The 14,612-nt window shown below is 36.6% G+C and overlaps 1 protein-coding gene across 4 annotated transcripts in view; it reads left to right on the top strand.

The window, feature by feature from the left end:
* Nucleotides 1-14,612, top strand: part of CACNA2D1 (calcium voltage-gated channel auxiliary subunit alpha2delta 1) — a 683,143-nt gene that overhangs the window by 1,031 nt on the left and 667,500 nt on the right. The gene's annotated exons all lie outside the window — the stretch shown is intronic.

Raw genomic sequence — 14,612 nt, 5'->3', positions numbered from 1 at the left:
TGTATCAATTTTTCTTTTAAATAAAAGATGCATGAAATCCGTGTCCCCGCCTTTCCCATGCATGTTTCCAAGACAATGTTATTTTACTTTTTGGATGAAAATTTTAAATGTACGTATGTGCTTCTTTCTACTTGGATCTCCTCCAGTTCACAACATGAATATTTTGACAGTTCCAGGGTTTGTTTTGTTCATATGGTTTTGTGTGTGCATGCATGTGCAAAAGCAGACTTTTTTGCAACATGAGTAAAGTAGCAGTGTTTTCATGCAGACTCTCAAAGGGTAACCTTCACAATAATTACTTAAGGGGATTCTCCTTTACACCTTTAAGAGAAATATTCTTAATAATAGCGGTTTTATGTTGCACTGTTTTGCATGGATGTAATAGAAAATTGTAAAGCGTTTCATGTTAATAACTGTGCAAGTGTTTCTCTGAGCAAAGCAAGGATCACCTGAGAAAAACAGCCCAATATGTTATGTTTTTAGTTTCAGCCAGACACAGGACAAGAAACAATGTGGACTAATGACCACATTTTCTTTTTAGAATTACTTACTTTAGTTCCTGGGTTAAAACCTGTCATTAGATAACTTTATGTGGATGGCTCACTTTAATGCATTTTACATAAGAAAAACAAAGCTAAGGGTAGTCTTCTGTGGTGTTTGATGCTGAGCAGAATTTACTGTCCGAACTCATTCTGTACAGGAGATTTCTGTGATTACAAGTAGTGCTTTTTCACCAATTAGTGCAGCTGGTGTGTTAGGATTGGTTTCAGTTTTCTGTGTTGGTTCCATTATGTATTGGAGCAATGCTAAAAGGATGCACATAATGGTACAAGAAAGAAAGGGATTAAGAAAGATAACTGTGTAACCACTTAATATCTTTTAGACTATATAAACAATGCCTTGACTTTTCATTTTCATTTACTTTTATTTTCTTGCACTGAAAGAGTTACTTACAAAGATGTGCTGTGTAAAACAAGAAGAGTTAACTAAAAAATAATGCTAGGATACCCATCTTTTAAATCCTTGCTACTCTTAGACTTCAACATCCGAGATCAAAACACTATCTCTTAGTGAATTGATAGATCATGTTATACACAATTATTCACAATTGATCTTCTTAAATTTATCTAATTTATAAAAGGTAAAGAAATATGGAAACCAACATGATGGAAAGCAGATACTATAAAGCTCATGAAAGCTTATGCTCAAATAAATTGGGTAGTCTCTAAGGTGCCACAAGTACTCCTTTTCCTTTTTTATAATTTCCAAGTAGAATTATGGATCTCTTTTTACTGTGAGATACTTTGTTTTAAAATCTTAGTAGTCCACTCAGTTCATATTTGCTTCTTAACTTCACAGTTACTCTTACTATTCATGATGATAAGAGCAAACATCAGCAGAATAAGGTATTAGTTAATCAAAGAACTTTAATGATAAGGAGTGCACAATAAGAAATATCTTTTCTCTTGGTTAACAGCATTTATATGTTCTCCCATATCTACTTACTGTTTTTTGTTTTTTTTTTAAATCAAGCCATTAAAATATTGTAGAAAGAATCTACAGTGTCTGCCTATCCTTCATAATAATGTATTTCCTCTCTTAAATGAAATCAAAGAGCAAATAAGTCTCATTTCATTTAGGAGACAGTTCAGGAGGGCTTGTTTTGCAAAAGTAATGATGTAACAGGTGAAGCCGAAAACAATGCTAGGATACTGCTTTTAACAACTGCTAGTGTAATGATGTTTTGCTCACCAGTGTATAGTGTAAATGGGGAAGAACAAAGTGAAAATGACACAAGTGAAAATGTCTGTGAGTGTAAATCATTTTTGATGTAAATACTAGTAGTACCAAATAGAAAAAATGACTGAGGGGGTGGAAAGAAAAGAAAGGGATACTAATAGTTTAAAACCAAAGGCAGTTTAATGCCTGATATTCACATTCATCTACAAGTATTTTCCCAATATTTTTGATATGCACCCCTCTCTTTTATCATTTATTTGAAAAGTTGGTGTTAGGCGGCATTTGAATATTGCTTGGTTGGGTGTATTGTAAATAAAAAAATTAGCATATCCAAGGCTACATAGTTGTAGATTTCATCAACAATTGTTTCCCACCCCATTACTCTGTGAATTTTGCATCAGTTAATGCCATTCTTATGAGATGTATCTTTCCTGCAGAACTCAAAGAACTCATGTAATCAATACAGTGATATAAAAATGTTATCTTTTTTGGTAAAGAAAAACCAAAAAGCTGTCACTAGTGCCTCTGAGATAGAATCTCAGGCATTTGATCAATTTCACTACTTTGGCTTTGATATGTTTACCCAGCAAAATAGGGGGAGTCAGCTTATTAGAAACATCTATACTGAATGAAATAGAAACCGGAGCTGTTCATTCAAAATCAGAAAATATGGTATAGTCACATAGTGCTGCAAACAGCCAATGTTAGAATATTTTAAACAGATTGAGGAGTTTCTGTATTGGGAAATGTAGGCATATTGATAGATATAACTTGATCTTTTGATATAAGATTTGACAACTGATCAATATATATTGCACATTTCGTTAAATATATCATTTTCACTGTGTCAGAATATTAAGGAATTATACAGTGCACTAAAATATACAGTGGTCTCTTATGTTTCGATTTCCAGTAATTCAGTCATATGTGCAACATTGCATACATTTTTGCACTTGTATGAGAATATTTTTTTTGTATGGAAGACCTATTATACTTTAACTGAACTGCTGGTAAAAGTACACAATGCATTTCTTTCTTTCTTGTCATGTATGTACATTTAATGACTATATGTATCTAAATACAATATTTTAATGCATTTTTAACTTTATTTATAAGGACAGCATAGCACACCATTGGTGCTACATGAATAAAATAACAGTAATAGAAACAAAATAAGCCATTTTAATTTCAGATTTTTTTTTAAACAGTCATACTTTTTATATCAACTAAAAAGCAGTGATTACAGTAGTGTTGATATTTACAATTACACTGATTAACATAAAATGTAAATATGTACTCCATGCATTGAGAGGACTAACTTGGATATTTTGTTAAATAATTTAAAACGTAACAGTTAAGTGTTTGACAAATTTAGGGTTGGATCCTATTAAATTCAATCGGACTGCTTTTGCGTATGTGTTTGCAGGACTGGTCTCATAGTTTGGTTCTGTCAAATCCTTTTTAAAATTTTCTTTCCTTAGTTCTCTCTTTTTATGAAAATGACTCTCTCCTAATGTTTGGTTTTTAAAATAGGAAGTATAAGTTCATGACATAACTGAGACAGACTTTGTCTCTTCAAATGAATTACAAGATTTATTAATAAAAACAACGAGAAGTCCTTGTGGCACCTTAGATACTAACAAAATTATTTGGGCATAAGCTTTCGTGGGTTAAAACCCACTTCATCAGATGCATGGAGTGAAAAATACAGTAAGTAGTATATAGATTACAGCACATGAAAAGGTGGGCATTGCCATACCAAGTGGGGGGTCAGTACTAGTGAGGCCAATTCAGTCATCGTGGAAGTGGCCCATTCCCAACAGTTGACAAGAAGGTGTGAGTATCAACAGAGGGAAAATTGCTTTTTGTAGTGACCCATCCACTCCCAGTCTTTATTCAGGCCTAATGCGCTGCAATATATATACTGCCTACTATATTTTTCACTCTGTGCATCTGATGAAGTGGGTTTTAGCCCACAAAAGCTTATGCCCAAATAAATTAGTTAGTCTCTAAGGTGCCACAAGGACTTTTCGTTGTTTTTGCTGATACAAACTAACACAGCTACCACTCTGAAAGATTTATTAATATTATTCAGAATATGTAAAATGTGTGAGAATAACAAGGAAATCGTGCATATACTTATAGACAAGCAAACATTTAGTAAATAAAGGTCTAATCCTGCAAACACTTACTCATATGAATCACCCTTATTCTCTTTTATGTCATTAGGATTACTCATTGAAGTAAGGATGACACACATGAAAGGACTGGGATCTTTATCTTTTGGTTTTTGCACATGATCCTACCAAGTGTAATCGTACCATTAATAACTCTGCAGGCTAGACTTGATACTCTGTATCACTTTCTGTATTAAATGATTACTGACAAAGGGTAGACAGAAGTCATGCACAGTGTGTATTTTAAATGTGCTGATAAACTTCATTCTAACACTTCCAGTATAACGATTATTTGATCCTTTTTATTAAAATTTTTTTTGATAGCAAAATATCCTATTTAGCTTTGAAGCTAGCTGTAATATATCAAGTACTAGCCCTTTTGAAAATAGCATTGTTTTCATATATCCAGAAATACTCTGCCATAAAAAATACCCTACTGATGTGAACCTTCATGTAAATGGAACAGAGAGAGGGAGCCAAAAGATGTAATGTGCTTAGAAACAGGGAAGGGAAGTATCACCTCTTGGTGTGTTCTCAGCATCATGTGTCTGAGTGCCAAACACTACACAAGATGTATAAAACCACAGGTGCTTAAAACACAATCTTATGAATGTATGTCTAGTAGAAAATAAATTTAAAACAGAGTGCAAAACAGCTTGGTGACCAGTGTTGTTTTCTTTTAGTGTGTGTGTATGTATATCGATGTGTGTGATGGTGATAAATGAAAGTTATCTGGATTCACAGAACAATTCCATTTTTTACTATATTTATTATCAGTGAATGGGAGTTTCTTGGTATTTTGGTTTTATTTCTTTCCCTCTTATTAGTGTTTTGATCTCTCCCTTGGCCCCCACCCCTGTGGTTATTTCTTCTGAGGTTTTCAAACCTACAGCTGTTACATTTTATTAGGTATGAAAATCTAAACTGAAAACTTGCAGCATAGTCACTGATGAGAAAGAGATTTTCATTGAAATAAATCAGCGTTTTAGGGTTCTTGCCATCTTTAATCTTACAGTGATGCTATTTTCAGAACTGCATTGCTCATACCCTACAAAACGATTTTATCCAAGAATTCAGCTGCTAGAAAGAGAGGGAGGGAGCCTGGCAGTATGTTAGTTTTATATGTGTTCACTTAAATAGAAGGCCTTTGGTGTAGATTTTTTTAAAAACAATATTAATTTAGCTGAACATTTTAATTTGGGGGAAGAAAATGGTAAAATTTTAGTTTAACCTTTTGCAAACGATAAACAGCAAACTGGGTTACACAAATCCACTGATAACTGAGGTTAGACCTTTTAATGCCGTGATCCTCCATACCTTACTCATGTGAGCAGCTCTTACCAAAGCAAGTAATCTCATTTAAACCAATGAACTATGAAAAGATTTTAGGGTTGCAGTACTGGGTAGTATAACAGAAAGAAGAAAATAGACCAATCCTACTCCTACCGGTTTTAATGGAAGCAGGATTGGGCCCCAAACTCCCTTGTATTTTCACAGATGAACTAGAGTTTCGCATCCCTGTATGCCTATATATGCATTTTGTTTAGCGAGTTTATAAAGATCTTTGTGACTAATGCCAGAATTGTGGACCTGGAATAAAACCCTGTCCTCTGCTTAGGAAGAAGAAACTTCACCAATCTATAATGCTGGGAATCGAATTGTTACTTGGACCCCAACTGTAATTTGCTAAAGTCAAATGCTGTGCTTTATTTTTGTCTCTAGTAAATACTGAATCAGGCTTATTTACAGAAATGATACAAATTTATTTTCTGGATTTAAACAATTAGTGACTCTCTAGCAGCTTGAAAAAATGCAAAGGTTACTAATTAACAAAAAAAACCCCAAGAACCCTAAAAACATATTCCTCATTATTCGCCCTTGGGCAATCCATATTCTCAGTGCTCTGATTACTGTCAAAGCTCTCCAGTATGAGCATTTAACTCTGTCTACTGTCATTAAATGATGGATATCATTGAATATTTAAATTCTATATGACCGAGAATGCGGCCCCAATTTTTCCTTTTGTACTTAAAGGACCCGATCCTACAACACCTTTCTCATTCATATAGTTCTCTCACATCAGTGATACCACTGTCCCCTTGGACTACTCCTATGATTTGCAGGATTGGGGCCAAAGCTGGATTTTGTAGTCACAAAGGGTATTGTAAATAATAATGAACGGAATGCTGCTATTACACGTTATGCGCTTGTTTCTCATCACTCCTGATTGATACTGGGAAATTCTCTTCTCATTTATATGGGTATCTTATTTTGAATAAAGAAAAGGAGTACTTGTGGCACCTTAGAGACTAACCAGTTTATTTATTGGTTAATCTCTAAGGTGCCACAAGTACTCCTTTTCTTTTTGCGAATACAGACTAACAAGGCTGTTACTCTGAAACCTGTTATTTTGAATATGCTTTTTGGCTCCAACAGCATAATTATCTCCATATAACACTATACTGATCGTAGAAATGGTTTAAATACAACCTGAAAATATATAATATTAATAGCAAATATATAATATAATATTAAAAGTCCTGCCCTCAGTTGAATTTGTAACACCTTGATGACGTTAATGTGTTGGGTTGAGTTTAACTGAGGACAAAGTCAGGCCCAATAGGTCTAATGTTCCAGTACATTCAGTCAAATCTAGCCTGCTAATTATGCAATATTGCAGTAGATCATGGGTGGGATTTTCAAAAGAGCCTGAGTGACTTAAGAGCCTGTACATACCTTATTGAAAATCAATTGGACTTGTGCTCCTAAATCACATCAGCCCCTTTAAAAATCCCAGTCTGTATCAGAGGAGTATATCTAGGGGACTTACTGCGTAAACCTTACTCAAGCTAAAGCCCATGGCAGCTTTGCCTGCAAAGGGGCTGCTGGTTGTGGCCTTGGGTCTTTCCCAGGTGTGTAGTACTACACATTTTTGAAACTGAGATTAGTTCAGATTGTGCCCCCATCAGCAGAGTGCTCAGCAGCATCTCAATCTTCCCATGCCCTGAGAGCTTGGATTTATGCAGTGAGGGGGCTTGGGCTCAACAGGCCTGGCACAGGAAGAGAGTGATCCCACAATGGACTGAGGCAGCATGGATGATACACATCACTCCCTCTCACGAAGATCCCCCTCGTAAAAGTGATACTTTGTTGGTGGGGTTGATGTTTGTTGAGGGTGGAATTATTGTCCAAAGTGCGACCCCCAAAGCAGCTGTCCTATGAAGCAGGGTTATCAGTTACAGGGGGCACAGATCCTATCTGCATAAGTGCCAAAGCTCATTCCACATGGAGGCCAGCCCTGGCCCTGATGTTGTTTGAAAAAATAAAAGCAACTATGCTGATATAACAAACTTGCAAAAGCCTTGATGTTTCCCCCGCTGTTTTATTTTTCTGGGCTTTTGTTGAAACATCATTAAATATATAGTGTTGTGCCAGAGCACAGAGAACACACATGATTTACAAAGGGAAATATGACAGGTTTCAGAGTAGCAGCCGTGTTAGTCTGTATTCGCAAAAAGAAAAGGAGTACTTGTGGCACCTTAGAGACTAACCAATTTATTAGAGCATTTCCACGATATGCATCTGAGGAAGTGAGCTGTAGCTCACGAAAGCTTATGCTCTAATAAATTGGTTAGTCTCTAAGGTGCCACAAGTACTCCTTTTTTTTTTTAAAGGGAAATATGTCAACTATGGCTTTGTACATGACTGCTTCATTTGTTTACAACCTACTGTCTTTAATGGGAATTAATAGTAAATTAATGAATTCTGTAATGATGGGCTGGATATTTGAAAGATAATATCCTTATGTTCCATACAGTTTCACTCCTGAGCACATTTCCATGGTGACAAAAATCAGTACTAAATGTGTCTGATCTGTACTCCTTAAAAGGTGTGAACATTTGTTACCATACAGTAACCCTACTTACATCAATGGGATATCTTCCATGAGCAGTGACTTCTTATTTGAGTCAAGTTTTGCCAACTCAAACTCCATGTTTTATATTCTTGGTTTGGGGTTAGAATCTGACCCTAATCAATGAATCTTTGAGGAGCCCCATTCATGTCAGTGGGGTTATTTGCATGGGCAAGAATTCATCATATGAGTAAGGATTTGCAGATTAGGCCCATAGCTCTCTTTTGTTTTTAAATAACTAAAAATAATGGGTCCAGTCTTGCTCCCATTCAGTTCAATAGGAGTTTTTAATTTACTTCAGTGGGAGCAAGATCAGACCCAAAATTCTCCCCCCCCCCCGCCCTCATTTCTCCCTGAAGCACTCTTCACTATGTGCAAGTGGTGGAAGAGAGAGGCAGGAAGCTGGATTTTTGTTCATCGTATGATTTTTGCTATTTATTTACAAAGATTCTAACAAGTTTATGAAAAAGATTGACATTCTATTGCATCAACAAATCAGCAAGCTTTTGCAGTTAATTACAGTAATTCAAAATCAGACTGTCTTTATTTGAGGCAGTGCCTGAAATACTCATAGCATCTGAATGTGGGGTTATAATATTTCTGGTTATAATAAACCTTGCTTCTATGGGATTTTTTTGCCCTCTTTAATTACCTTCTCTGCCTCTCTCCCCTTCCCGGCTTTTTAAGAGTTCAGTAGGAGAAAGAATGCAGATCAGCTGTGATAGATACAGATTTTGCAAATAATGGTTTGGGGCCTTGAACCTGAAATTGGATCAGTGTGTTCAGAGCCCAGTCCTTCCGCCCTTACTCACTTGACTCACATAACTTCAGCTGGGCTACATGTGTGAATACATCAAGCAAAATTTGGCTCATGTTTAGCAAAAGCTCTGATGTGACTAGATAGAGTAAAATAAAGATTGCAGTCATCGTTTTCCTTGGCATGCTACCGAAAGTCAATTTTGTTTTGGATGCCTTAGTGCAGCCATATTTTCTGAGGTAACAATTTTTACTTTAGGATAGCTCCTCCATATGACATCATTGGGGGTTGGGCACTGTGAGTTTATTCTGGAAGTGCAGCTATTCCATGCGTCATGTTCCCCTCTGCACATTGCCAGTTTCCCAGAAGATATCAATGCAGGAAGCGATATGGGTAGAAACAACCTTATACATTATAATGTGTTTTATTATCATCATCGTCATTATTAAAAATTCTATAGAAAGAATAACATTCTGTACTAGGGTCTCTGTCACCCTGTCAAAAATGACATTATCCTGAGTCGCTGATAACTTGGAATTAAATAATCTTATGAATCAGTGTCCTAATAGACCATGTATTAGTTGGTGCCTGCTACAGACCACCAGATCACACTAGGGAACAGAATGATGCGCTCCTTACTCACCTATTCGGCATGTGCAGGGGAAAAAAAGCTGTGTGATCATGGGGGACTTCAATATGAGTGACACACACTGGAAGCATTATGTGCCAGTACTAAAACATCCTTGGAATTTCTAAATATTATAGAATTCAGTTTAAACTCAAGCCCAGACAAGTAATAAATATACTTGATGCTTTAAAAGGGCCTGTTTTACAAAGCTGAAAACAATTACAAGTTAGATCAGCTGCGAGGAAAAATTTAATGAGAAAAATGCGAATGATAATTAGGAATTGTTTAAGAACATTTTACTAGATGCCAAAAAGCCACAATCCCACAACCAAGGAAGAAGGATGTCTTGGTTAAAAAAAACAACCTGGTTTATAAGAGAGGTGAAGGCAGCTATAAAATATATAGCAAATGGAAGAATGAGAGTAAGGAATATAAATCAGAAGCTAGGAATTGTAAAAAAAAAAAAATAAAATAAAAAAAAAATCCTTTGGGAAGTAAAGGAACACAAGGAGAAATGTATGGCCAGCAGTATAGGATAATAAGTTCAAGTATGTTAGGAACAAAAAGAATCCTAACAATGGTATTGGTCCATTAATAGATGGAAATGGTGGAAGTATTAACGAAAATGCAGAAAAGCCAGAATTGTTCAATAAATATTTTTGTTCTGTATGTGGGGAAAAAACAGATGATGATGTTATGATAACTCACTTTCCATTATATTAGCATCTCAGGAGGATGTTAAACAGCAGCTACTACAGTTAAACATTTTAAAATCAGCAGGTCTGGATAACTTGCATTAAGAGTTTTAAAAGACCTGGCTGATGAGCTTGCTGGACCATTAATATTTGTTGTTGTTTATAATAAGTCTTGGAAAACTGGGGAAGTTTCAGAACACCGGAAGAAAGCTAATTTTGTGGCAAGATTTAAAAAAAAGCATAAACAGGATGACCCATAGGTAGTTTATAGGCCTGTGAGTTTGTGGATCTCTGGTAAGATAATGGAGCATCTGATACAGGACTTGATTAATAAAGAATTAAAGGAAGGTAATATAATTAATGCCAATCAATATGGGTTTATGGAAAATAGATTCCATCAAACTAATTTGTAATCTCATCAAAAAAAGATATCAAGTATGGCCGATAAAGATAATGTTGCTGTAATATACTTAAACTTTTGTATGGTGTTTTGACTTGGTACTGGATGATATTTTTATTAAAAACTAGAATGATGTAAAACATGGCACACTTTACATGGATTAAAAGCTGGTTAACTGATAGGTCTCAAAATGTAATTGTAAATGGGGAATCATCATTGAATGGGTGTATTTCTAATGGGGTCCCTCAGGGATCAGTTCTTGGCCCTGTGCTAGTTAACATACTTTTCAGTGACCTGGAAGGAAACATAAAATCAGCACTGATGAAGTTTGCAGATGACGGAAAAATCGGGGGAGTGGTAAATAATGAAGAAGACAGGTCACTGATGCAGCATGATCTGAATCACTGTGTAAGTTGGGCACAAGCAAACTATGCATTTAATACGGTTAAATGTATACATATAGGAACAAAGAATGTAGGTCATACTTACAGGATGGGGGACTCTATCCTGGGAAGCTGTGATTCAGAAGAAGGTTTGGGGGTCATGGTGGATAATCAGCTGAACATATGTTACAAGTGTTATGCTGTGGCCAAAAGGGCAAATGCGTCTCTTGGATGCATGAACAGGGGAATCTCAATTAGGAGTAGAGAGGCTAATTTTACCACTGTATTCAGCACTGGTGCAACTGTTGCTGCAATACTGTGTCCATTTCTGATGTCCGCAATTCAAGAAATATGTTCATAAATTGGAGAGGGTTCACAGAAGAGTCACAAGAATGATTAAAGGACTAGAAACCATGCCTTACAGTGATAGACTGGAGGAGCTCAATCTATTTAGCTTAACAAGGATAAGTTTAGGGATGGCTTAATCACTGTCTGTAATTACTGACGTGAGAAACAAATATTTAATATTGGGCTCTTCAGTCTAGCACAGAAAGGTAGAACAAGATCCAATGACCGGATGTAGAAGCTAGACAAATTCAGACTGGAAATGAGGAATAAATATTTAACTGTGAGAGTAATTAACTGTTGGAACAATTTACCAAGGGTTGTGGTGAGCTCTTTATGTCTGGAAATTGTTAAATCAAGATTGGATGTTTTTCTAAACTATATTCTCTAGGAATTATTTTTGGAAAAGTTTTATAGCCTGTGTGTTATAGGAGGTCAGACTAGATGATCACTGGTCCTTCTGGCCTTGGAATCTATGCCTCTATGAATTATTAAACTCAAGGTATTTAAAAGACTTTCTATAGAACCTTGTTAAACGACTGCAGAACCCTGTTGGTTTCACCTTTATTACATTTTGTAGCACTTCTCTAGCCGGGAGCAATAATACCATTCTGTATCTATAACCCCTCTTCAAGAGGGATAAAGGTGGAGGTGTGGGAGCCAGAGTTCTAAAGGGAGCTGTGCTGCTGGGGAGAGTATCTGTGATTGGGTGGGATAGAACATTGAAGTACGGCATAAAAAGGGTTGGCTTTCTACAGTGGTAGGAAGTATGCACAGGTCCACATCCATTTACTGGTGAATTTGCTGGTGTTGCCAACTGTGCCCCCTTCCTCAGGGCTAAATCCATCCCCATGAGTGGATGATGCAGTGCCAATGGTATTTTTTCTGCAGAAGAATAACGAGAAAGGAGACTAAAGGGGTATTGTTTTTCTGGTTTATGACCCCATGGGCAAATGTATTACATTATAGTTAAACTGGTCCAGTCTTTTCATACTGAGCCTTTCTGTAGGCTTGTTCTAGTCACTTAAATTCTATGCCTCGGTTTCCCTCATTTATTAAATGGGGGTAATACTTACCTACTTCAAAGATGTCCAGTTTTACAGATGAGGGGCCTAGTACCTAGCCAGATATGGGGGCTGGGGAGAGAAAGAGGACTGTCTAGATTAATTTGTTACTTAAGGTTTGTAAAGCCCTTTATGAATGAAAAGTGGTTTTATTTTTATACTCTCATTGTGCCTCAGAAAGCTGCATACACATGATCTTTCCTGACAGGATAGTAATTCTGATTTATCTGCTTCCCCCGGCAGATGCTTTTTATAGAACAAATGAAAAGTTGCTGTCACACCTAACCCTCCCCCCCTTTTTTTTTGGTGGCTGAAGGCCTGGGGAGTTAGGAGAGTTAATCCCCCAAATCTTTACTCCTGGGATGTACACAGATTGTAAAACATAAGCTCAGTAGCATTTTTAGAAACTAACGCAGGAGTCAGCAAAAATTTACAGACAGCACGGTGAAAAAGACCAGCATATCTGATTCGTGCCAGCAGTTAGTTACATTCATTTTGCTATACCCCCATCATTTCCTCAAATGAGAACACCTGAGGGGATTATTTCTGGAATTAATGAGCTCCTGGAGTTCCCACTGAAGGCAGTCGGAACTGGGGGTGCTCAGCTGATTTGAAAATGGGCCATAAACATCTTAAGTGTTCTTTAAAGAAAACGGAGAGGGAGGCTAATACAGAGGTTAGGATGCTAACCTAGGACCCATCCTACCTTGCAGGGGTGCTGTGTGAATAAATATATTACAGACAGAGGGGAGAATGGGGGCCACGTAAGTACTTAAGATAAATAGAACTACTTAATGAAATTACTTCCAAGGACACGCACACATGTTGTATGGGGGGCAGTGTAGTTGGGGGCGGATTAATTACAGACGATTTATTGATGCCATAACTAATGATAACAACTGAAGTAGTAAGTTTTTTTCAAATGTGAGTAACAGGCCTCTCCGTGGTAATCATTTTTGACATGCGCAGCAGAAGGAAATTTGTATAATCCTTACAGTGTTAATTTGTTACTTTCAAAATCACTTTCTTCTGTGGCATCTTGTTGCATTTGGCTTTTGCAGAAATGCTAGATTTGCAAGTGAGTGGGTGATCTGCATGAAGTGTTAAGGAGATTACATAAAGCCAAATATGTGGGACCAAATTCTGCTCTGTATCTGAAGGCAGAATCTGGCTAAATTAATCCATGTGTGACTTCAGTGGAATTACACCAAGGAAGAATTTGGCGTAAATGTGCATGCATAAACATCCACAGATATAATTTGGGACCTGAATCTGATCTCCCTCAGATCAGCATAAGTCAGAAGTAATTCTACTGAAGTGAATAGAAGTTATATTGGTGAATGCAAGAAGAGAATCAGGCCCATACCATATAAAACCAAGGTTTAGGATAATCTGCATAAAATAATTTCTTATTGTGCATAGGCAGGTTTTAATCCTCAGGGAATGAAGTCATCACTGTCAAGGCCTGATTGTGCAGATTGTATAAAATAAAATGTATTACATATCATATTAGGCTAGCAAAAGGAAATAGTAACATATCACAAAGGAAACCATGCATGATATCAGATGTGGTCATTTGTCTTCCCCTTAAATTATCAGCTCTGACATCACTTCATTGTCTATGCATTGCTGAGCAAGTGTCCATGGAAAAGAGGACTTTTTAACATACTATAGCCATGGCAAATTGTTCCTTCAGATTAGCAACAAATGCTATTTTGTATACATATGTGATTGTAAAGAGGAAGTATTTTCCCTGTTTAAAACACTGTATATTGTCTAATACTGTGAAGTCTAAAATGTAAATGGCTTTCACACGTTTTGCTTTTTTTTTTTTTTAGAAGTAATTAGTTGTAGAGCTCAGCATTTCATTTCAGCTTGGGTAAGAATGATCAAAGTCATTTATTTTAACCCCTCATTATGCAGAGCTGATTACCTAGTCCACCATCTGGTGCAAAATCTTGATTTTTTTCCAGGTATTTATATTTTAAATCTTCACAAAATCTAAAGCATCAGAGTTTTGCAAAGTAAAATCTTGATCTTTGTCACAAAAGATATATTGGAAAATATTTACCTTCTCTCTTCTCCACGAGGAGTTGAAATATACAATGGGGTTTAACGGGGAGACTGGTCTAGGGGTGAGAATGGGGTGTAGGAATACCTGGGTTATATTCTTCTGCCTGTGCTGGGTTTACAATGGGGCCAGTGGCTCCATGGAGTTGAGTCCCTGTTCAGAAGAGGTAAATCCATCCAATTTTTTTTTGAAGGATCACAAAACTCTCCAAACCCAGATCATTTATATTGAAAAGCCACTCCCTGGTTGGCATTACTTGTATAGCACCATGCAGAAGAAGGGCATAACATACTGTTCATCGGAAGTTAGTAGGCGCAGGTGCATTCTATAAAATCAAAACAAAAAATATGTGAGTCAGGAAGCTGGATTCTGTTCCTGGCTCTAGCACTGACCTACTGGATTAATAACAGTTAATAACAGACTTAAAAGTGGCAATTCT

Source organism: Lepidochelys kempii, chromosome 1 (genome assembly GCF_965140265.1).
Source record: "Lepidochelys kempii isolate rLepKem1 chromosome 1, rLepKem1.hap2, whole genome shotgun sequence".
In the NCBI taxonomy this organism is placed as follows: Eukaryota; Metazoa; Chordata; order Testudines; family Cheloniidae; genus Lepidochelys; species Lepidochelys kempii.
Note: the sequence above shows the minus strand (reverse complement) of the source record. Positions and strands in the feature narration are given on the sequence as shown.